Source organism: Mobula hypostoma, chromosome 10 (assembly GCF_963921235.1).
Source record: "Mobula hypostoma chromosome 10, sMobHyp1.1, whole genome shotgun sequence".
NCBI classification, from domain to species: Eukaryota; Metazoa; Chordata; class Chondrichthyes; order Myliobatiformes; family Myliobatidae; genus Mobula; species Mobula hypostoma.
The window spans coordinates 45,786,458-45,810,394 of NC_086106.1; the positions used below are offsets into that span (position 1 = coordinate 45,786,458).

General features: G+C 42.7%; 1 long non-coding RNA gene across 1 annotated transcript; it reads left to right on the top strand.

Moving 5' to 3' along the window:
• Positions 1-8,284: 8,284 nt before the first annotated feature.
• LOC134353295 (uncharacterized) lies at positions 8,285-23,123 on the top strand. The gene is made up of 3 exons (XR_010019572.1): positions 8,285-8,313; positions 20,768-20,814; positions 22,989-23,123. It is a non-coding gene; the product is annotated as an uncharacterized LOC134353295 (long non-coding RNA).
• The last annotated feature ends 814 nt before the right edge of the window (positions 23,124-23,937 follow it).

The window sequence follows — 23,937 nt, forward strand, 5'->3', positions numbered from 1 at the left end:
GTTTTCATCCCCAGTGGGCCTCACACCACCATAGAGTTTTTATCCCCAGTGGGCCTTACACCACCACAGAGCTTTCATCGCCAGTGGGCCTTACACCACCACAGAGTTTTCATCCCCAGTGGGCCTCACACCACCACAGAGTTTTCATCCCCAGTGGGCCTTACACCACCACAGAGTTTTCATCCCCAGTGGGCCTCACACCACCACAGAGTTTTCATCCCCAGTGGGCCTCACACCACCACAGAGTTTTCATCCCCAGTGGGCCTTACACCACCACAGAGTTTTCATCCCCAGTGGGCCTCACACCACCACAGAGTTTTCATCCCCAGTGGGCCTTACACCACCACAGAGTTTTCATCCCCTGTGGGCCTTACACCACCACAGAGCTTTTATCCCCAGTGGGCCTTACACCACCACAGAGTTTTCATCCCCAGTGGGCCTTACACCACCACAGAGTTTTCATCCCCAGTGGGCCTCACACCACCACAGAGTTTTCATCCCCAGTGGGCCTCACACCACCACAGAGTTTTCATCCCCAGTGGGCCTTACACCACCACAGAGTTTTCATCCCCAGTGGGCCTCACACCACCACAGAGTTTTCATCCCCAGTGGGCCTCACACCACCACAGAGTTTTCATCCCCAGTGGGCTTTACACCACCACAGAGCTTTCATCCCCAGTGGGCCTCACACCACCACAGAGTTTTCATCCCCAGTGGGCCTCACACCACCACAGAGTTTTCATCCCCAGTGGGCCTCACACCACCACAGAGTTTTCATCCCCAGTGGGCCTTACACCACCACAGAGTTTTCATCCCCAGTGGGCCTCACACCACCACAGAGTTTTCATCCCCAGTGGGCCTTACACCACCACAGAGTTTTCATCCCCAGTGGGCCTCACACCACCACAGAGTTTTCATCCCCAGTGGGCCTTACACCACCACAGAGTTTTCATCCCCAGTGGGCCTCACACCACCACAGAGTTTTCATCCCCAGTGGGCCTTACACCACCACAGAGCTTTTATCCCCAGTGGGCCTTACACCACCACAGAGTTTTCATCCCCAGGGGGCCTTACACCACCACAGAGTTTTCATCCCCAGTGGGCCTCACACCACCACAGAGTTTTCATCCCCAGTGGGCCTTACACCACCACAGAGTTTTCATCCCCAGTGGGCCTCACACTACCATAGAGTTTTCATCCCCAGTGGGTCTTACGCACAGTGTTTTCATCCCTAGTGGGCCTTACAGCACCACCGAGTTTTCATCCTCAGTGGGCCTTACACCACCACAGAGTTTTCATCCCCAGTGGGCCTCACACCACCACAGAGTTTTCATCCCCAGTGGGCCTCACACCACCAGAGAGTTTTCATCCCCAGTGGGCCTCACACTACCACAGAGTTTTCATCCCTGGTGGGCCATACACCACCACAGAGTTTTCATCCCCAGTGGGCCTTACACCACCACAGAGTTTTCATCCCCAGTGGGCCTTACACCACCACAGAGTTTTCATCCCCAGTGGGCCTCACACCACCATAGAGTTTTTATCCCCAGTGGGCCTTACACCACCACAGAGCTTTTATCCCCAGTGGGCCATACACCACCACAGAGTTTTCATCCCCAGGGGGCCTTACACCACCACAGAGTTTTCATCTCCAGCGGGCCTCACACTACCACAGAGTTTTCATCCCCAGTGGGCCTTACACCACCACAGAGTTTTCATCCCCAGTGGGCCTCACACCACCACAGAGTTTTCATCCCCAGTGGGCCTCACACCACCACAGAGTTTTCATCCCCAGTGGGCCTCACACCACCACAGAGTTTTCATCCCCAGTGGGCCTTACACCACCACAGAGTTTTCATCCCCAGTGGGCCTCACACCACCACAGAGTTTTCATCCCCAGTGGGCCTCACACCACCACAGAGTTTTCATCCCCAGTGGGCTTTACACCACCCCAGAGCTTTCATCCCCAGTGGGCCTTACCCCACCACAGAGTTTTCATCCCCAGTGGGCCTCACACCACCACAGAGTTTTCATCCCCAGTGGGCCTCACACCACCACAGAGTTTTCATCCCCAGTGGGCCTTACACCACCACAGAGTTTTCATCCCCAGTGGGCCTTACACCACCACAGAGTTTTCATCCCCAGTGGGCCTCACACCACCACAGAGTTTTCATCCCCAGTGGGCCTTACACCACCACAGAGTTTTCATCCCCAGTGGGCCTCACACCACCACAGAGTTTTCATCCCCAGTGGGCCTCACACCACCACAGAGTTTTCATCCCCAGTGGGCCTCACACCACCACAGAGCTTTCATCCCCAGTGGGCCTTACACCACCACAGAGTTTTCATCCCCAGTGGGCCTCACACCACCACAGAGTTTTCATCCCCAGTGGGCCTCACACCACCACAGAGTTTTCATCCCCAGTGGGCCTTACACCACCACAGAGTTTTCATCCCCAGTGGGCCTCACACCACCACAGAGTTTTCATCCCCAGTGGGCCTTACACCACCACAGAGTTTTCATCCCCAGTGGGCCTCACACCACCACAGAGTTTTCATCCCCAGTGGGCCTCACACCACCACAGAGTTTTCATCCCCAGTGGGCCTCACACCACCACAGAGTTTTCATCCCCAGTGGGCCTTACACCACCACAGAGTTTTCATCCCCAGTGGGCCTCACACCACCACAGAGTTTTCATCCCCAGTGGGCCTCACACCACCACAGAGTTTTCATCCCCAGTGGGCCTCACACCACCACAGAGTTTTCATCCCCGGTGGGCCTTACACCACCACAGAGTTTTCATCCCCAGTGGGCCTCACACCACCACAGAGTTTTCATCCCCAGTGTGCCTTACACCACCAGAGAGTTTTCATCCCCAGTGGGCCTCTCACCACCACAGAGTTTTCATCCCCAGTGGGCCTCACACCACCACAGAGATTTCATGCACAGGGAGTCTTATGCCATCACAGAGTTTTCATGACCATGGGCCTTACAGCACGTTGGGCTCTCCAATGCCCAGCAGGAGGATTTGCATCAGAAATGAGTACTTATGCCTATAGACAGATGTTGAACCACCACAGAGTATTCTATTCACACCCAGGGTCAGGTCTTACAAAACGATTATGTTTTCATGCCCAGGGGCAGATCTTACACCATACGGAGCTTCCGTGCCCAAGGGCCGGTCATTCAGCACCACAGGATTTTCATGCCCAGGGTCAAGTTTTCATGTGCATGCAAGTTCCTCAGCTACAACAGGTTTTTCATGCCTCTGTATTGGTCTTGCACTACTAAAACTTTTCTATTCATGTCCATGGGCAAGTGTTTCACCAACCCAGAGTTTTCGTGCCTAGGACAGGCTTTGCACCATCACAAATCTTTCATGACTGGGGCAGGTCTTGTACCACCACAGAGATTTCATGCCCAGTGTCAACCGTCAACTGCAACAGAGTTTTCATTGCCAGGGTCCGATTTTAAACCACCATAGAGATTTACGTCCAGGGAGTCTTACCCCATCACAGATTTTTTCATGTCCAGGGACAGGTTTTACACACACACACATTTTTCATCCCTCGGTGTCTTGCACATACATTGGTTTTTCATGCCCTGTGTGTCTTACATTACCACAAAGTATTCACCAGCTTAAATGTTCATTCCAATGCCAATGCCGTTTAAGGGAAGGCCACTCTGTCCCTCTATCTGATGTCAACATCATGATCAAATCCATCACTCATCCTTTCCCTGTCAAGAATCTGTCTCTGTCTTTTAATTATTCTTGGGCTCTGCTTCTGTCAATATTTCACTTGTGTGCATGTTAGGAGTCTTGTGGCCTATCTTAGAAGGGCAATTGGGAGGAAAAAAGAAGTGGCGCAGCTTACATGGTCAGGAACGAGAGTTTCAAGGCATTGATCACTCCTTAAGAGAGAACTACATGATAACCGTCAAATCATTTGGAGTTATGAATGACCAGGTGGAGATGAACAATGGGGGAAGGAACGGGCAAACAGACCAGGTCGCTGTACATGTTCGTACAAACAATATAGATAGAACATAAAATGAGCTCCTATGAAATGAAGATAGGAATTTAGGGAAGATGTTGGGGAGCAGAACCTCAAAGGTAATGATCTCTTACTCCCAGTGCCATGTGCTTGTGAGGTCAGAAATGGGAGAATAGGCCAAGAAGAGCTTTGATCAGCAGTCAATTGGCACATCGGAATGTTTGAGAGAAGGGGATTTTAATCAGGTCCTCTGCTGAGTATAAAAGGCAGCAGTGGGTCATAACAGCAAAAAAGAGCTTTGACCAGTGACATTTGGAATCTTCCAGTCCTCTGGGACCATGCCAGAATTAAGTGATTCTTGAAAAATCATGACGAATGCATTTGTGTTTTCTTCAGCAAACTCTCTCAGGTCTCTGGGATTAGTCCATCTGGTCAGGTGACTTATCCACCTTAAGACTTTTGAGTTTGCTTGGCAGTTTGTCCTTTGTAGTAGCAAAGGCACTCACTCCTGCTCCCTTACATTCATGGACTTCTGGCACACTCCCCCATTACAATTGTGTCATTACCCTTATTACATGCCCTTTCCAGCTCCCGTTGCAATCTTAACCCCACATCTTGGCTACTATTTGGAGGCCTATATATGATTCCCATAATGGTTTTTTCACCTTTGCAATTTTTTGCTACCTTATATGCCCTTTCCTTGGCTTTTATGCCGTCCTTAACTCCCTTTCTCAGCTGCGGTTACTTAACCTTGCCATTTGAGAACATTTTCCTCTGTAAGACATATCTAGACTGCGTCTTGTTAACTTCAGAAGTATCAGCCATCTCTGCTCTGCCGTCATCCCTGCCAGTATCGTCCTCCAATCCAGCTGGTCAAGCTCCTCTCTCATGCCTCTGTAATTCCCTTTATTCCATTGTGATACTGATACATACAAGTTATGCTTCTCCCTCTCAAATTGCAGTATGAGTTCAATCATATTATGATCACAGTCTCCTAAGGGTTCCTTTACATTAAGCTCCCTAATAAGATCTGGGTTGTTATACAACACCCAATCTAAGATAGCCTTCCCCCGAGTAGGATCAAGAACAAGTTGCTCTCAAAAGCCATATTGTTGGTATTCAAGAAATTCCCTTTCTTGCGATCTGACACCAACCTGATTTTCCCAATCCCCTTGCATATTGAAGTCCCCCATTACAATTGTGTCATTACCCTTATTACATGCCCTTTCCAGCTCCCGTTGCAATCTTAACCCCACATCTTGGCTACTATTTGGAGGCCTATATATGATTCCCATAATGGTTTTTTCACCTTTGCAATTTTTTTAACTCCACTCACGAAGATTCAACATCCTCTGACCCTATGTCACCTCTTTCTAAGGATGTAATTCCATCTTTTACCAACAGAGTCATACCACCTCCTATGCCTCCCTGCCTGTCCTTTCGGTACTAAGTATATCCCTTGCAGTTAAGCTCCCAACTATGGCCTTCTTTCAGCCATTGCAGCTTCTTTCATGTTGGGAAGCAGCCAAGGGCATTCACTGATGAGGAGGATGGGGGAGGTGCCGGTACTGTCCTGGCTGCCACATGACTCCTGTTTTCTGTTGTGAGCTGCTGGGCCGTTGTTGCAAGTCTGACATTGTTGTTCCTGCTTGGACTGGATTTACAGCTCTGAGAGTAGTTGCTGTGCTGCAGGAGCTGTTTCTGCCAACCCCTTTCTCTCCTGACTTTAACTTCTCCCCCACCTGACCAGCAAAACTCCTGCCCAATTTCAGCTGTTCTTTCTCTGCTGGGCCCATTTTCATGTCAAGTCTTGCTGACAAGAGTTCAGTGATGGCCCCAAGTGCAGAGGGTGAGACACCAAAACAAAATGAACAGTTCACAGAGTTTTAATAATTATTGCAGAGAACAAAAGGAAATGCTGGGTCAACAAGGCCACTAACTGAAAATTCTCAAACCAAAAACTAATACCGTTATTGCGGCTCAAAAGCAGTAAACCGGTACTAAATTAATACCACTCCTTTAACAGCATCTGTCTGAACAGTAAAAATCTGGTCCCAGTGGGATTAGCATAGATGAGCATCCCTGTTGTCTTGCAGGGCTGGTCTGAAATGACACATTATGATTCTATGATTCTGAATTCCTCCGATGTATTTGTGTTATTTTCCACAGTAACACGTGGTGTGGTGCTTTATGATATGCTTTCCAAGAGTCTACAGCTCATGTTCAAAGAACATGAATTGGTTACTTTGTCTCTGATATTGATCGTGCACTGAACAGCATAAAATAAAAATATTGATGAAAATATTATTGTTATGTAAATGAGGGATGCATGAGAAGGTTCAAATCCTGATCCGATCTGGGTAAATCAAAGAACTATGAAGGTATTGTTACATTCCTGGGTTCTTATCATATACTGAGCCTCTAAATAGTTACAGTGGTTAGAAACCAAACCCAGAGAGATTTCAGAAAAATATTAATATAGTATGTTTACCTGGAAGTGACTTCAGTTGCTGTAAAGACAAAAGGCTCAGTGATTTATTAAATCCATATCAGAAGTACTTTTCATTGTCCACAATGAGAGAAATAACCATTGGCAGGGACGAAGAAAGATAATTGGAATGTGCAATGATGAGAGGAGTCCAGAACCATTCTGAACACAGTAGGACAAGCAAAATGCATGCCACTCTCAGTGATTCGAGCTGGCATCTTGTACAGGCAGATTGCAATCCAAGACTTGATAAAAATAAACACCAGATATTGAAGCACAATGATAAGGTGAAGGAAAAGAAATGATTATAACAATTAACAGGAGGAGAACAGAAGAGTGCTGGAGAAGGATGGTGCAGAGCAGGGTGGGAGAGAGAATTAGTACCAAAAATTAAAAGAAATGTATGAAGCTATAAAAATAAAAGCTTATTTAAAGAAACAGTGGAATTGATTAGGAGGGGAAAATCTTTGTGCTGAAGAAGAGGGGTCCACAGAGGTACTGAATGATCACTGTGCACATGCATTCCCCCAAGAAGAAGAAATGGTAAAGAGATTTGGCACAAGTTGTTAAGATCCACATGGTCCCAATGAAACATCCTAGGCTATGAATCATAGAAAAAACTAACCTGGATCTTTTAAACAACTTTAAATATAGGGGCAGATGTCACACTTTCAGTAAAGAACATTCTAATAACCACAGGCCATCTGTCTAACATCAGAGGTAGGAAAGTCACAGAGATGATTAACACAAGAGATCCTGCAGATGTTGGAAATCCAAAGCAACACACAGAATGCTGGAGGAACTCAGCAGATCAGGTAACATCAATGGAAAAGAGTAAACAGTCAATGTTTCGGGTTGGATCCTTATGAAGGGTCTCTAGAATAGAGAAGTGATATTGAAATATAATTTTGGAAAAATAACAAGCTGGCAAACACTAAAGAAAAAATAAAATCTTTCTGAAATAAAGCCAAATACAGCTGGCATGGCAGCTTCTGTGAAGGTAAAGATACACCTACATTTTGGACAATGTCTTTCTTTAAAGTGAGAAACCTTGTACACCTACAATGCACAATTTGCTTACAACTGTTGGCCCTACTTTTAATCTATTCATTCTTCTCCCCAATTTCTCTGCTTTATTTTACATTTTAACTGGCTTAAGTAACATATTTTACTCCTACTTCATTTACTTTAATTCTAAAGGATTTCTTAGCTCTGTTCTACTTTATCCATTCAAAATGTCATCGGACAAACAGTATTGTTAATTCTAAAGAAGCTTATGAGAGATCTAGTGGAGGTGTTCCAATTGTATTTAAAGAAGTATCAACAGAATATTTGCCACAGGAACATTTACAAGGACAAAGGCAACATTTTGGACAATGAGAATTTGATGGTTTTTTCAACCAAAGTTGACTAAATAACATTAACTTTGGCTACAATTTCAATAACTTGATGTATTTTGAATTGCGAAAAAGTCAAAACTTGAAGTACACATTTAAGTAACAATGAACAATCCATCAGACAAATAAAACAATACAAGGAAACACGACATTCAACAAAGTGGATGCAACTGGAATAAAGAACTGCATAAAAAATGAAGAATATTCTTCACTATTTGTAAGGAATATACTGCAAATAACAGCTGAACTGCAAGGTGAACAAAATACTGGTAAGCAGACTTGCTTGCATTACAGGTGAGGAGTGGGTCTTTAAACTACATCCAAAGCAGCAGTGAGTCATGGGAGGCTGTGAGTCAATACAGAATTGAGCAACAGTAAGTTCAACAGACAAGAGAGGGAACACGGAAGAACTGTTGGCAAGGGGCTTGACAGGTAAGGCAGGTAGCTATGTGGGACTGTAATCTTATAGCTGCTACTGAAACATGCCTAAGCGAGGGACAGGACTGGCAGCTTAATATTCTAGGATACAGTGCTAAATGTGGGATAGAGGTAGAGAAAAGGGGGCAGGTGAAGTTTCATTTCTGATTAAGGAGAATAACACAACAGTAATCTGAGATGAAATTACTGAGAGATTGTCCAGTGAGGCTTTCTGGGTGGAGATGAGAAATAAGAAGGGGAGGGTTGGGGTTGAAATATAGGCTCTCAAATAGTCAACAGGAATTTGAGGAACGAATAAGCAGGGATATTGCATTAAGTTGCAAGAATAGGCTATCCTGGCAAATTATTTTAACCTTCCCATATATACAGGGAGTATCATTGTACTAAGGGTTTAGATGGAGTAGGAATTGTTAAGTTTATTCAGGGAAGTTCTTCAGGCAATATATAGAAGGGAAAGAGCAAGCTGAACCTACTCTTGGAAATAAGGTAGACAAGCGTCTGAAGTGTCAGTAAAGGAGCATTTTGGACCAATTACCATTGTTTTAATGGAAAGGGACAGAACTAGTTCACAGCTTAAAATTCTAAACTGCGGCAAGTAAACTTTTGATGGCATGAGACAGAAACTGGTAAAAGCTGATTGGAGTAGATTGTTTGCCTACAAAATGACATCTGGTAAGTGGAGCAGGCTTCTAAAAGTTACATGATGAGAACTCATGTTCCTGTTCGAGTGAAGGGCACGGAGGAGGACCCGTGGATATTGCAGCTCATTGATCTGGCACTTCGTTGTTTACCTGCACTGCACATCCTCTGTACCTGTTACACTTCATGCTACTTTTTGTTATAATTCCTTAAGACATAGGAGCAGAATTAGGCCATTCAGCCCATCAAGTCTGCTCCACCATTCCATCATGGCTGATCCCAGATCCCACCCATCATCATACACCTGTTGTCTCACCATATCCTTTGATGCCCTGACCAATCAGGAAACTATCAACTTCCACCTTAAATATACCCACGGACTTGGCCTCCACTGCAGCCTGGGGCAGAGCATTCCACAGATTCACTAATCTCTAGCTAAAAAAAAATTCCTTCTTACCTCTGTTCTAAAATGTCACCTTTCAATTTAGAGGCTGTGCCCTCTAGTTCTTGATAAACCCACCATATCCTCTCCATAACCTAGTCCTTTTAACATTCAGTAGGTTTCAATGAGATCCCCACGCATTCTTCTAAATTCCAGTGGGTACAGGCCTGAAGCTGCCAAACACACCTAATATGTTAACCCTTTCATTCCCAAAATAATCTTCATGAACCTGCTCTGGAATCTGTCCAATGACAGCACATCTTTACTAAGATATGGGGCCCATAACTGTTGACAATACTGCAAATATAGCCTGACTAGTGTCTTATAAAGCCTCAGCATTATCTCCTTGTTTTTATATTCTATTCCCCTTAAAATGCAATACCAACATTGTATTTGCCTTCTTTGACACAGATTCAACCTGTGAATTAACCTTCTAGGAGCCTTGTACAAGGACTCCCAAATCCCTCTGCACCTCTGATCTTTGAACCTTCTCCCCATTTAGATAATAGTCCACACTATTGTTCCTTTTACCAAAATACATTATCATACATTTCCCAACACTGTATTCCATCTGCCACTTTTTTGCCCATTCTTCCAATTTGTTAAAGTCCTGCTGCGATCCCATTGCTTCCTCAGCACTACTTGCCCCTCTACCTATCTTCATATCATCCACAAACTTTGCCACAAAGCCACCGATTCCATTATCCAAATCATTGACAAACAATGTGAAAAGTAGCGGTCTTAATACTGGCTCCTGAGGAACACCACTAGTCACCAGCAGCCAACCAGAAAAGGCCCCCTTTATTTCCATTCACTTCCTCATCCCTGTCAGCCATTCCTCTATCCATGCCAGCATCTTTCCTGTAACACCATAGGATTTTATCTTGTTATTGTTTACCTTGTTTTACATCAATGCCCTGTTTGATAATTTCACCTGTATGAACTACATGCAAGACAAACTTTTCACTACATTTCCCACATCCACCTGACTCTTCATGTTTCCCAGTTAAAGACAGTTTCCGTCAGCCCCTTGTGTCCCCGGGCTGAGACTCCCCCACCTGCCTGTATCATCGACAACCATCCGGCATACACCGTCCGATGACTACTGGATGTGCGCTGTTGGGGCAAGCGTTTCCAATACCTGGTGGACTGGAAAGGGTACAGTCCAGAACAGCATTCCTGGGTCCCCCCGCTCCTTCATCCTGGACCCTTCCCTCATCCAAGACTTTCATCGGGACCATCCAGACAGGCCTGGAGGATCCCCTGGAGGCTCCCATTGAGGGAGGGGTACTGTCATGGTCCCTTCTGGCAATCCCCCACCTTACTATTTACCTCAGGAATTGGGCCTCAATCCCCTTGTTTAATTTCCAATCGTTCCCAGGTTCCACTAACTACACACACCTGCTTTCCTTCAGAAAATACAGGATAAAGCCCCTGTGATCACAACAAGGAGCTGCCAGTTTGTTGGTCGATTCCGGTGTGAGTAACCTCATTTCATGGTTCTTAGGACTGTTAGTTCTAAGTCCAGCATCACTCCTGGATTCTCTCCAAACCCAAGACTTCGGGTAAAGACTCTCCTGGAACTCATTCCACACTCACTATGGCAATAACGCCTCCCGACTCTGCCCCTGCACCTGTGTTCTGCACTTGGGTTCATCGTGTAACACCTCCCCTAACCTGTCCAAGTCCTCCTGTAGCCTCTCTACTTCCTCAAAACTACCTGCCCTTCCACCTATCTTCACATTGTCTGCAAACTGCAACAAAGCCACCTATTCCATCATCCAAATCATTGACATCTAACGTAAAGAGATTTTGTCCCAACACAGATCCCTGTGGAACACCACTAGTCACAGGCAGCCAATCAGTAAAGGCTCCCTTCATTCCCACTCTTTGCCTCCTGCCAATCAGCCACTGCTCTGTCCTTGCTAGAATCTTTTCTGCAATATCATGGGCTCATAATTTGTTAAACAGCCTCGTGTGGCACCCTGTCAAAGGCCGTCTGAAAATCCAAGTACACAACATCAACTGATTCTCCTTTGTCTATCCTGCTTGTTATTTCTTCAAAGAATTCCAACAGATTTGTCAGGCAAGATTTTCCCCTGAGTAAACCATGCTGACTACAGCTTATTTTATCATGTGCCTCCAAGTCCCCTGAGTTATCATCCTCAATAATCGACTCCAACATCTTCCCAACCACTGAGGTCAGACTAACTGGCCTATAGTTTCTTTTCTTCTACCTCTCTCCCTTCTTGAAGAGCAGAGTGGATTTGCAAATTTCCAGTCTTCTGAAACCATTCCAGAATCTAATGATTCTTGAAAGATCATAGCTAATGCTTCTATGATCTCTTCAGCCATCTCTATCAGAACCTTGGGTGTACGCCATCTGGTCCAGGTGACTTAACTACCTTCAAACCTTTCAGTTTCCCAAGAACTTTCTCCCTATTAATGGCAAATTCACACACTTCAAGACCCCTGACATGTAGAACTTCCACCATACTACTAGTGTCTTCACAGTGAAGACTGACATAAAATACTTATTCAGTTTGTCCACCATTTTGTTGTACCCCATTACTACCTCTCCAGCATTGTTTTCCAGCAGTCCAATATCTACTCTTGCCTCTTTTTCACTCTTTATGTTTATAGTTACTTTTGTATTCCATCTTTACCTTCTTATTTTACCAATCTCTTTCACCAATCAACTTCCCAGCGCTTGGCTTCATCCATCCCCTCCAAGTTTCACCTATCACCTTGTGTTTCTCTCTCCCCTCCCCCACCTTTTAAATCTACTCCTCATCTTTTTTCCTCCAGTCCTGCTGAAGGGTCTCAGCCTGAAATGTTGACTGTTCTTTTTTCCATAGATGCTGCCTGGCCTGCTGAGTTCCTCCAGCATTTGTGTGGGTTAATTACTTTTTTAGTTGCCTTCTGCTGGTTTTTAAAACCTTCCAATCCTCTAATTTCCCACTAATTTTTCTCTGTTATATGCCCTCTCTTTGGCTTTTATGTTGGCTTTGACTTTTTAGATTTTAGATTATGAGGACACTATATTGTCATTTAGTAATGTATGCATTAAGAAATAATGCAATGTTTCTCCAGAGTGATATCACAGAAACACATGACAAACCGACTGAAAAACTGTCAAAAACCACATAACTATAACATATATTTACAACAGTGCAAAGCAATATCGTAATTTGATAAAGAACAGACCATGGGCACGGTAAAAAGTCTCAAAGTCTCCGAAAGTCCCATCTTCTCACGCAGGCGGTGAACCTCCAGCACTGCAAACTTGCCAATGCAGCATCCTGGAAGCAACCGACCATGGTCCGACTCCGAGTCCGTCTGAAAACTCCGAGCCTCCGACCAGCTCTCCGACACTGAGCACTGAGCACCATCTCTGCTGAGCGCTTCGACCCAGCCCTGGCAACAGGCAATAGGCAAACCGAGGATTTGGGACCCTCTCCTCCGGAGATTCTCGCTTGTACAGTAGCAGCAGCAGCGAAGCGGGCATTTCAGAAGTTTCTCCAGGTGTTCCTCCGTGCTTCTTACGGCTGTCTCCATCAAATCAGGATTGTGCACGACCCCCTAGTTAACACATACAATATCATTCAGAATGGCTGTGTGCGCTGCGTTGCGCCGCCATCTTCTCGTCCCTCCTTCATCTTGCCTTTAGAATACTTCTTCCTCTTTGAGATGTATATATCCTGTGCCTTCCGAGTTGCTTCCAGAAATTCCAGGCATTGCTGGTCTGCTGTCATTCCTGCCAGAGTTATTTTCCAATCAGTTCTGACCAACTCCACTCTCATGACTCTGTAATTGCCTTTATTTCACTGTAATACTGATACATCTGACTTTAGCTTCTCCATCTCAGACTTCAGGGTGAATTTGATGATCACTTGCTTCCAAGGGTTCTTTTACCTAAAGGTCTCTAATCAATTGTGTTTCCTTGCACAACACCCAGTCCAGAATAGTTGATCCTCTAGTGGGCTCGACCATGGGCTGCTCTAAAAAGCCATCTCCTAGGTACTCCAGTGAGTTCTTCCTCCTGGAATCCAGCACCAATCTGATTTTCCCAATCTGTCTTCATACCGAGTTCCCCCATGACCATTGCAACGTTGCCCTTTTGGCATGCGTTTCCTACCTGCTGTTGTAATTTGTAGGCCACATCCTTACTACTGTTTGGAGGTCTGTATATGACCCCCAACAGGGTCTTTTGACCCTTGCAGCTCTATCCATAATGCTTCAACACCATCCAACTCTATTTTACTTCTTTCTAATGATTTGATTTCATTTTTTACCAACAGAGCAATGCCGCCCCCTCTGCCCTCTTGCCTACTCTTTTGATACAAAATGTATCATTGGACATTAAGCTCCCAGCTATAATCTTTCAGCGATGATTCAGTGATGCCTACAAATTCATACCTTCCAATCTGCAACTGTGCTACGTTTATCTACCTTAGTCCGTAAACTGTGTGCATTCAGATACAACACCTTCAGTCCTTTATTTATTCTTTTTGATTTTGTCACCTTTTGCATTGCAACTCATTCTGCTGACTGCAATTTTGCCCCATCAACAGCCTCTCGGTACATGTGATAATAATAAACTTATTCTAATTGAAGTGAGGGATATCAAGGTTCTGGTCAGGAAAAAATAAGGTGGGCCAGGTACAGGCAGCTGGAGTCACATGAATAATTGGAAGAGTTTAGAGCATGCAGGAATATACTTGAGAAGGAAATCAGGAGGGCAAGGAGCAGCATCAGACAATTTAAGCAGAGATTAAGGAGACTCTAAAGGAACTTTATAAGTATAACAGAGTAACCAGAGAGTGAATAGAGTTCTTCAATGACCAAATTGGATAGCCTTCTGTGGAGCCCCATGAGATGAGTGAGGTCATCAATCTCCTGTTTCTTTTGTGGAGGAAGACATGATAACTTTAGAACTTGAGATAGCTCATGGGAATATTTTTAAATAATCTTCATTATTTTAGGTGCTGGATGTCCTACTACATATGAAGGTAGGTGGATCGCCATGGCCACACCAAGTATATCCAAGAAGACTATGAAATTAGAGAAGAAATTGCAGGAGCCCTAGCTGAGATAGATGCATCATTATTAGCCATGGGTGAAGTGCTGGAAGGTGTCTAATGTTGTGCCTTTATTTTAAGCAGCTGCAAAGAAAAACTTGGGTACCATAGATCACTAAGCCTAACATCTGTGACGGGTATGTACTGGAGGGGATAAGGGTTGATTAGGAATAATGTAATTTGACTCTCTAAAAATTGTAAAAAAAAAGCCTTATGTGATAGTAAAATGGGATTAAAATGCCAAAATCTGTTTGATCAAGAAATACCCAAAAGATAAACGGGGGCATGATCTGAAACAGCAATTTTTTTGTAATCACATCATTGAACAGAGAGTATCAAATGACTATCGACAAAAAAATAATCAATCCTGGAATAGGTATGATGAACATGAGAAAAAAAGGAATATTCTCTACTTGCTGGGTGTAAAAAAAAACAAACGCCAAACATCAATAATGTCACATTTCATTAGAAAAGATTGGCTATAGGAGGCAAATCTACTAATATTCAATTGTTTCGAAGACGAACGGTCTAAAACATGGTCAAGACAGAAATTAAAATCCCCTGCCAAGATTTAGGAGTACAAATTTAAGTCTGGTAAAGAAGAAAAAAAAAATTCAAAAAAAGCCGGGATCATCTATATTTGCAGCATAGATATTAGAAAGAACGATTAGTTTGTTATCTAATTTCCCTCAGACTATAACGAACTGCCCACTGGGGTCAGACATTACATCATGTTGAACAAAAGCTACTGAATTGTCAATCAAAATTGAAGTGCCTTGGGCCTTCACTTAAAAGGAAGAATGAAAAGCTAGACCATTCCAACGTTTGAAAAAATGCCCACACGCCGATCTGCGAACATGTGTCTCTTGTAAAAAAAATAATTGAGGCATTGAATTTCTTAATATAGGTAAAAAACTTATTTCATCTCACAGGGTGGTTTAAACCTTTCACATTTAAACTAAGAAAATTAATATTGTATACTATTTAAATATGTTTATAACAGAGGTTAAACATGTAAACCACTGGAGTATACCAAAAATACAAACCTTAAAATTGAAAATACTTAATCAAGCAATAGATGAGGCAGGGATAACCAAACAGCTGATTAAAAAAAAGGAAAAAAAAAGCCCACTCCTGTTCATCCCCCCCCCAAAGAAAAGATTGCCAACTTGATGCGTGGGGTATCATGATTACGATCATGTTACTGGAGGGGGTAAGGGTTGGTTAGGAATAGATTGCTCAGCTTGATAGGTATGTTTCTGGAGCGTGTACTCTTTGGTTAGGAATAGATTGCACAGCTTGATACATGGGATATCATTATAATGATTATGTTACTGGAGGGCGTGAGGGTTAATTAGTAATAGATTGCACAGCTTGATGCGTGAGATAGCATGATAATGATTATGTTATGGGAGGGGACAAGGGTTAATTAGGAATAGATTGCACAGCTTGATAGGTATGATACTGGAGGGGATAGAGGTTGATTAGGAATAGTTTGACAGCTTGATGTGTGGGATATCATTATTATGATTATGTTACTGGAGGGGGTGAGGGTTGATCAGTAATAGATTGCACAACATGATGTGTGAGATAGCTTGATAATGATTATGATACTGGAGGGGACAAGGGTTGATTAGGAATAGATTCAGCAGCTTGATGTGTGGGATATCATGAATATGATTATGTTACTGGAGGGGAAATGAATTGATAGGAATAGATTGCACAGCTTGGTGTGAGGGATATTATGAATATGATTATATTACTGAGGGGATAAGGGTTGATTAAGAATATATTGCGGGTTCCGGTGACGTCATCGTTCAGAATGGCAGCTTAAATCAAAAGCTCCTCTGGAAAAACGCATATTTTGCCCTGTTAATCCATCAAATATAAGATCTTTTGAAAATATCTGAATTGATAAGGGGGACAAGAATGGAGGTAAAAAAAAGCATCACTGTGGAGCCTATGGAAGAGAGAGATGCAGCAAGCGGCTCTCCTACACGTGTGCGTGGCGCCAAGGCTGACGCGTGGCCTTGTTCAGGCGAAGCGGCAAATATGATAAGGATTCTGGAAGAGATAAGGAAAGTCCAAAAAGATATAAAACAGCAACTCAATGATATGAAGTCAGAGCTCGTCAACGTCAATCAGAAAATAGTGGTGGCAGAGACTCGAATTGAGAAGGTGGAAGATCACCTGCAAAACATGGAACAGATACTAAGTAAGACGATAAAAATATTAAATCAATGGGAAAGTAAATTGCTTGACCAGAAGGGAAGATCGCGACGGAAAAATATCAAGATTTACAATGTTCCTGAAGCAGCTGAGGGATTGTCGATGATAGCCTTTGTAGAAAAACTGCTGCAGGATGCACTGGAGATTCCCCCAACAATGGAGATTGAAATTGAGAGGGCACATCGTTTGCTCGTCTCATGGCCTCCCGGAGACAGAGAAAGTAAACCACGCTCAATAATACTTAAATTCCTTCGATTCAAGAACAAGGCAGAGATTCTACAAAGGGACTGGGGTAAGAAGAGGGTTTTTTGGAAGGGGAAGTTAATATACTTCAATCATGATTACCCCCCCGGTGGTCCTACAGAAACAGAAGGAATATTCCGAAGCAAAAGAAATATTAAAGCAAGAAAAGATTGAATTCCAAACCCTGTACCCTGATAAACAGAGGGTATTTTACCAAGAAGGGATACGACTATATAGGTGGAAGTGGCGACTACAGACATGAATAACAGAGGACTTCCCATTAGTGTAGTCAAACCAAGGGAAAGTCTGGCTGAGCAGTTATCCCAATCTGCTTGAGAAATAATAAGAGAACCGAGAAAGCAGGGGATGGGAGCAGGACGAGAGAAAGATATTAGGAAGAAACTGTGAGTTCTCCGAGGAGAGCCCTCACCTCCTTCAGAAGAGCCGTAAGGTTTGACTAACTTTGAAAGTGCTGATAAACTAAACGGAAACAAAAATAGACAGTGATGTACCTATCTCGTGAAATACGTATTATAATGTGTATTTTATGTTACTCAATTTTTAAAAAATCATTCATTCATTCCTTTTTCCCCACCTAAATGAGAATATGTACATGAGAGGAATACACAGGGAAATCATTTCTGTGTAATGGACATAGATTTTTTTTACTTACTTTTATAGGTACTGCAGCGGGGGCCCTCAACTCACAGGTAGGAGGGGCTATCCCCCACGGCTAGATGTTTCTTCTAGCTCAACCCAGGGTCATCTAGAGACCCCAGCCTTGGAATCACACCTTTGTTACCTTTTTTTATTATTCGTGTTTCTTGGCTCTTATTTGTTCAGGGAGTAGATCGATTAAGTTATATTTTGCAAATTTCAATGACATACTAACAGATAAATACACAAGGCTAAGGACAAAATAAAATTCACTTCTTTTACTGTCAATGGGATGTTGAATCCAGTCAAGTGTAGTATAATTCTATCAAAAATGAAAGAGGAACAAGCCCATGGAGTATATTTACAGGAAACTCACTTGTGATAATGAGCATGGAAAATTAAAGAGAATGGGCTTCACTAATTTGTTTTTCTCCTCATATAAATCAGGACATAGAAGAGGAGTTGTTATTCTCATCTCAAGCAAGCTAAATTTTGAAAAAGTATTCGAAATGGGAGATAAGGAGGGCAGATATATTCTAGTAAGAGGGAATATAGATGGAAATCCAGTTACTTTCTTGAATATATACGCAGCCACAGGAAGTGATATTAGTTTCTTCCAGAAAATTACTAATATTATGTTAATGGAAACAGAAGATGTCTTGATACGTGGGGGAGACTTAAATTAACAATTACAACCAAAGTTAGACTCTTCCAATAGAAAAACTTATGAAACAAAGTCCTTACATAAGAAAGTTAACACTCTTTTTGAGGATGTTGGTCTAATTGATATATGGAGGGACCTTTTCCCCTCTCAGAAGGGATTACACTCATTATTCTGCCCCCCCATTCTCTATATGCAAGAACAGACTATTTCATAACATTTGGAAAAGACAAAGACAAAATAATCACCTGTGTAATTGGGACAATAGATGTAAGTGACCATGCACCTATATATTTATCTGTTGATTTTGACCTACAACCAAAGAATACTATTTCGAAACTAAATTCAAGTCTATTCAATGATCCCCATTTTAAGGAACAAATTAAAAAAGAAATTGGTCTTTAATTAGAATTCAATGATAATGGAGAGGTTTCACCTCCCATTCTATGGGATACTCTGAAGGCTGTCTTAAGAGGGAAAATTATAGCGATGTCTTCATATAGGAAAAAAAATAAGGAATAAAACATTAGAGGAATTACAAAATAAGCTGAAGGAACTAGAAAAAACACAAATTGAGTTTGGCACAGGATACACTAGAGGAAATGAAAAAAAAAACTGGGAATGAAATTTAAACAACAGGAATTCTGCAGATGCTGGAAATTCAAGCAACACACATCAAAGTTGATGGTGAACGCAGCAGGCCAGGCAGCATCTGTAGGAAGAGATGCAGTCGACATTTCAGGCCGAGACCCTTCGTCAGGACTAACTGAAGGAAGAGTGAGTAAGGGATTTGAAAGTTGGAGGGGGAGGGGGAGATGCAAAATGATAGGAGAAGACAGGAGGGAGACAGGAGGATGGAGCCAAGAGCTGGACAGGTGATAGGCAAAAGGGAATACGAGAGGATCATGGGACAGGAGGCCTAGGGAGAAAGACGGAGGGGGGATCCGGAGGATGGGCAAGAGATATATTCAGAGAGGCAGAGGAAGAAAAAGGAGAGTGAGAGAAAGAATGTGTGCATAAAATAAGTAACAGATGGGGTACGAGGGGGAGGTGGGGCCTTAGCGGAAGTTAGAGAAGTCGTTTACTCACTCTTCCTTCAGTTAGTCCTGACGAAGGGTCTCGGCCTGAAACGTCGACTGCACCTCTTCCTAGAGATGCTGCCTGGCCTGCTGCGTTCACCAGCAACTTTGATGTGTGTTGGGAATGAAATTAATAGTTTGGCTACACAAGAAATTAGGAAAAAAAATTAATGTTTCTGAAACAGAGACACTATGAAAGTGGATCTAAATCTATGAAAATACTGGTGTGAAAACTGAAAAAAAAGATGCAGAAAATACAATTCATAGAATTAGGGATCCAAGAACAAAAGTGATAAAAAAAATAAGCTAAGTGAAATTCATGAAGCTTTTGAAATGTTTTACGAAACCTCCAAATTCCAAAGTTCCAGGGGGAAGCATAACACAAATTGACACCTTCCTGAATTCTTTAGAGTTACCCACATTAAGCAAAGAACAAAATAGAATGATGACTGCTGACATAACTGAAGCTGAACCAAAAGCTGTAATTACTAGGCTTAAATTAAGCAAGTCACCAGGATCAGATGGATATACGGCAGAGTGGTGTAAAGAGTTTAGAAGTGAGTTAATCCCTGTTTTACTCCCCACACTGAACCGGACCCTGAGAAAGGCACAAATGCCTCCCAGCTGGAAGGAGGTGATAATCTCAGCTATACCGAAATAAGGCAAGGATAAAATGGAATGTGGGTCATTTAGACCAATAGCTGTTCTTAATGTGGATTATAGATATTTACCTCCATCATGGCCAAATAATGAGAGGAGTTTCTACCCACACTGATATATAATGATCAGACAGGTTTTATACAACAACGCCAAACACAAGACAATATATGAAGGACACTTCACATTATGGATCATATAAAAAATGAAATTGAAGCAATATATTGAGGATTGGGGGAGTATTCTTGGATATGCTGAAGATTTGAGGTGTAGTCTAAGGTATACTGAAGATTTGGGGAGTATTCTAGGATATTCTGAGGAATTGGGGAGTATTGTAGGACCCACTGAAGATTTGGGGAGTATTATTGGTTATACTGAAGATTTGGGGAGTATTCTTGGCTTATACTGAAAACTTGGGGAGTAATCTATGATATACTGTGAATATGGGGCGTATTCTCAGATATAATAAAGATCTGGGGAGTATTCTAGAAAATACTGAGGATCGAGGGAGTATTGTAGGATGTACTGAAGATTTAGGGAGTATTCTAGGACCTACTGAAGATTTGGGGAGTATTCTTGGATATACTGAAGATTTGGGGAGTATTCTTGGTTTATACTGAAGATTTGGGGAGTAGTCTGGGATATACTGCAAATTTTGGGAGTATTCTTGGATATAATGAAGATCTGGGGAGTATTCTAGGAAATACTGAGGATTGGGGGAGTATTCTTGGATATATTGAAGATCTGGTGTGTATTCTAGGACTTACTGAAGATTTGGAGAGTATTCTATGCTGTACAGAAGATTTGGTGAGTATCTACGAGATACTGAATATTTGGGGAGTATTCTGGGACATACTGAGGATTTGGTGAGTATTCTAGGATGTACTGAACGTTGGGGAGTGTTCTAGGATGTACTGAAGATTTGGAGAGTATTCTAGGACATACTGAAGAATTGGGGAGTATTCTATGACATACTGAAGATTTGTGGATTATTCTAGGACATACTAAACTTTGGGAAGCATTCTAGGATGTACTGAACCTTGGAGAGTGTTCTAGGATATACTGAAAATTTTGGGATATTCTAGGCTACACTGAAGATTTGGTGAGTATTCTAGTACATACTGAAAATTTAGAGAGCATTCTAAAATATACGGAGGATTTGAGGCCATTCTAGGATATACTGATTTGGGGAGTATTCCAGAATGTACTGAATATTTGGAGAGTATTCTAGGACACATTGAAGAATTGGGGAGTATTCTGTGACATATTTAAGATTTGGGGAATATTCTAGGATATACTGAGGTTTGACAAGTATTCTAGGATATACTGAAGATTCAGGGAGTATTCTGGGACCTACTAAACTTTGGGTGTATTCTAGGACATCCTGAAGATTTCAGTAGTATTCTAGGATATACTGAAGATTTGGGGATTATTCTAGGACATAATGAACTTTGGGGAGTATTCTAGGATATACTGAAAATTTGGGGAGTTTTCTCAGACATACTGAAAATTTGGGGAGTATTCTAGGATATACTGAAGATTTGGGGATTATTCTAGGACATAATGAACTTTGGGGAGTATTCTAGGATACACTGAAAATTTGGGGAGTATTCTAAGATATACTGAAGATTTGGGGAGTATTCTAGGACCTACTGAACTTTGGGTGTATTCTAGGACATCCTGAAGTTTTGTGGAGTATTCTAGGATTTACTGGAGATTTAGTGAGTATTTGTGGATATTCTGAAGATTTGGGGAGTATTCTAGGACATGTTGAAGATTTGGGTAGTATTCTAGGGTAACTGAATTTTTGGGGAGTATGCTGGAACATGCTGAAAAAATGCATTACCTGACTAACAGTGCAATGCCACTTCATCTTTTATTCTCCCCTCTGTCTTACCTGAAACTTCTGTACCTCAGAAAACTGCATTGCCAGCCCTGTTCACTTTTCAAGCATGTTTCAGAGATGACAACAATATCATGGTGCTATGAGTTAATTGAAGCCTTGAGTTTATGCAGCTTACTCATTAGAATCCTTACATTAAATTGATACAATTTGGTTTGCTGTGCCTCATATCCATTTGCATTCTTGCTCAGCTCACTGTACTTGCTCCTCAAGGTCACTGTAACTCTCTATCTGGCAATCTCCTCTAAACCCTCTTCTCCTGACAGTAACATTTCAAACTTTCAACTAAAATGTTGGTCTCAATCTGGTTTATGTACAACTTGTCCCTCTTGCACAGGTCCACCTTCTCCAGAAATGGTCCCAGTGATCCAGGAATCTAATGTCCATTTACTATGGACAGTAGCATCACTGGTACATGCCTTATACTGACATCAGCTTAGATATAATTCATGCCAGGAAATGCTCAGTGAATTAATTATAATCCTAAATTGACCATTATCACACTGCACTCAATCAAAAGTGTAGTACTGAAATAATCCATATCTGGTTTTCTGCATTACAGAATAGATGTTTCATGTCAATGGTCTAACATTTGCACATAAGAACATTAGAAGCAGGAGTCAGCAATCAGTTCCCTCCCTCCACCTTGTTTTGCCATTCATTAAGATAACAGTTGGTTTTCTGCCTTAGCATTCTTTCCTGCACCATCAAAACTGTACTACAATACGTTGTGGTATCACAACGGCCCTTGGTCAGGCAATAGGTCTTCCTCACTCCTGCATTCACATCATTTTTACGAACAAACCCTTTTCCCTGTCCCTTATCTACATATTGTCCTTCAGTAACATGGGGACAAGCATACACCGGTCGTGCATGCAGCCTGTTACAGCCATTCCGTCTAGTTTTCTTACTTTATTCTTCTTACTACTTTAACTTACGTAATTTGTTGTATTTTTTTTCACGGTAACATGTTGAAGCTGGTGGAGAGAGTTTTATTTGGGTTTTTAGCGCTGGAAATAGTTACATTCGGACACGTCTCATTAGCATGGCAGCAGTATGGTCGCATTGTTTATTCCAGGGACCAGCTGATTGCGCTTATACCGGCCAGTTTAGCGAGCAGAGCGGCGGACACCCCGGCTGAAATCTGGAGGAAGACACACAGAGGATGCAGAGGAGGATCACAAAGGCGAGGAAAGAGGACCGGGTCGAGACAACAGAGACTTATGGAGAAGGGGAGTACAGTGGGTAATAAAATGGACGAGTTCACTGCGCTAGCCAGGCATTTGAGAACATTTCGGGAGTGCAGTGTTATGTGTTTCACTGGAACGGGGCTGCACGAGGACATACCCGACCAAAACTTTTCCATGGAGGGCTTCCAGACCATTCGGGCTGACCAGAAGTGCACTGAGAGTGGTAAGCGTAAAGGAGTTGGGGGCTTGCTGTTCTGGTTAACAATGAATGGTACAATCCTGGTCATATTATGATGAGGAACATGTTTGTAGACCGGATATTGAACTTTTTACTGTTGGACTCCGACCATATTCCACCGAGATACAACACTGTAATGGGAGGTTGTTCCTGCCTGTGGCCATCGAACTTTGCAGCTCCTCCCATGGTGGGTCAGACACCCTGAGCCAATAGGCTGGTCCTGGACTTATTTCCAGCTGGCATAGTTTGCATATTGTTGTTTGATTGTTTGTGCTTTTTGTATTGCTATATTTATACTCTATTCTTGGTTGGTGTGGCTGTAACGAAATCCAATTTCCCTTGGAATCAATAAAGTATATTTATCTATCTATCTATCTGAGTCAACATTACCCAAGCTGTCTCCAGTTCAGAAATAATCTGCCTTTATTTTATCTGCACTAAAGAAGATGACTTCACGTATTTCCAGATTATATTTCACAGACTCACTCAGCCTGTTCATATTCCCCAAGCACTTTGCTATATACTCACAATCCTACTGTCCGCAAATTGACAGAATTCAAAAAGAGAGACTAAGTGGACCTCTCTCAGCTTTGCAGTCT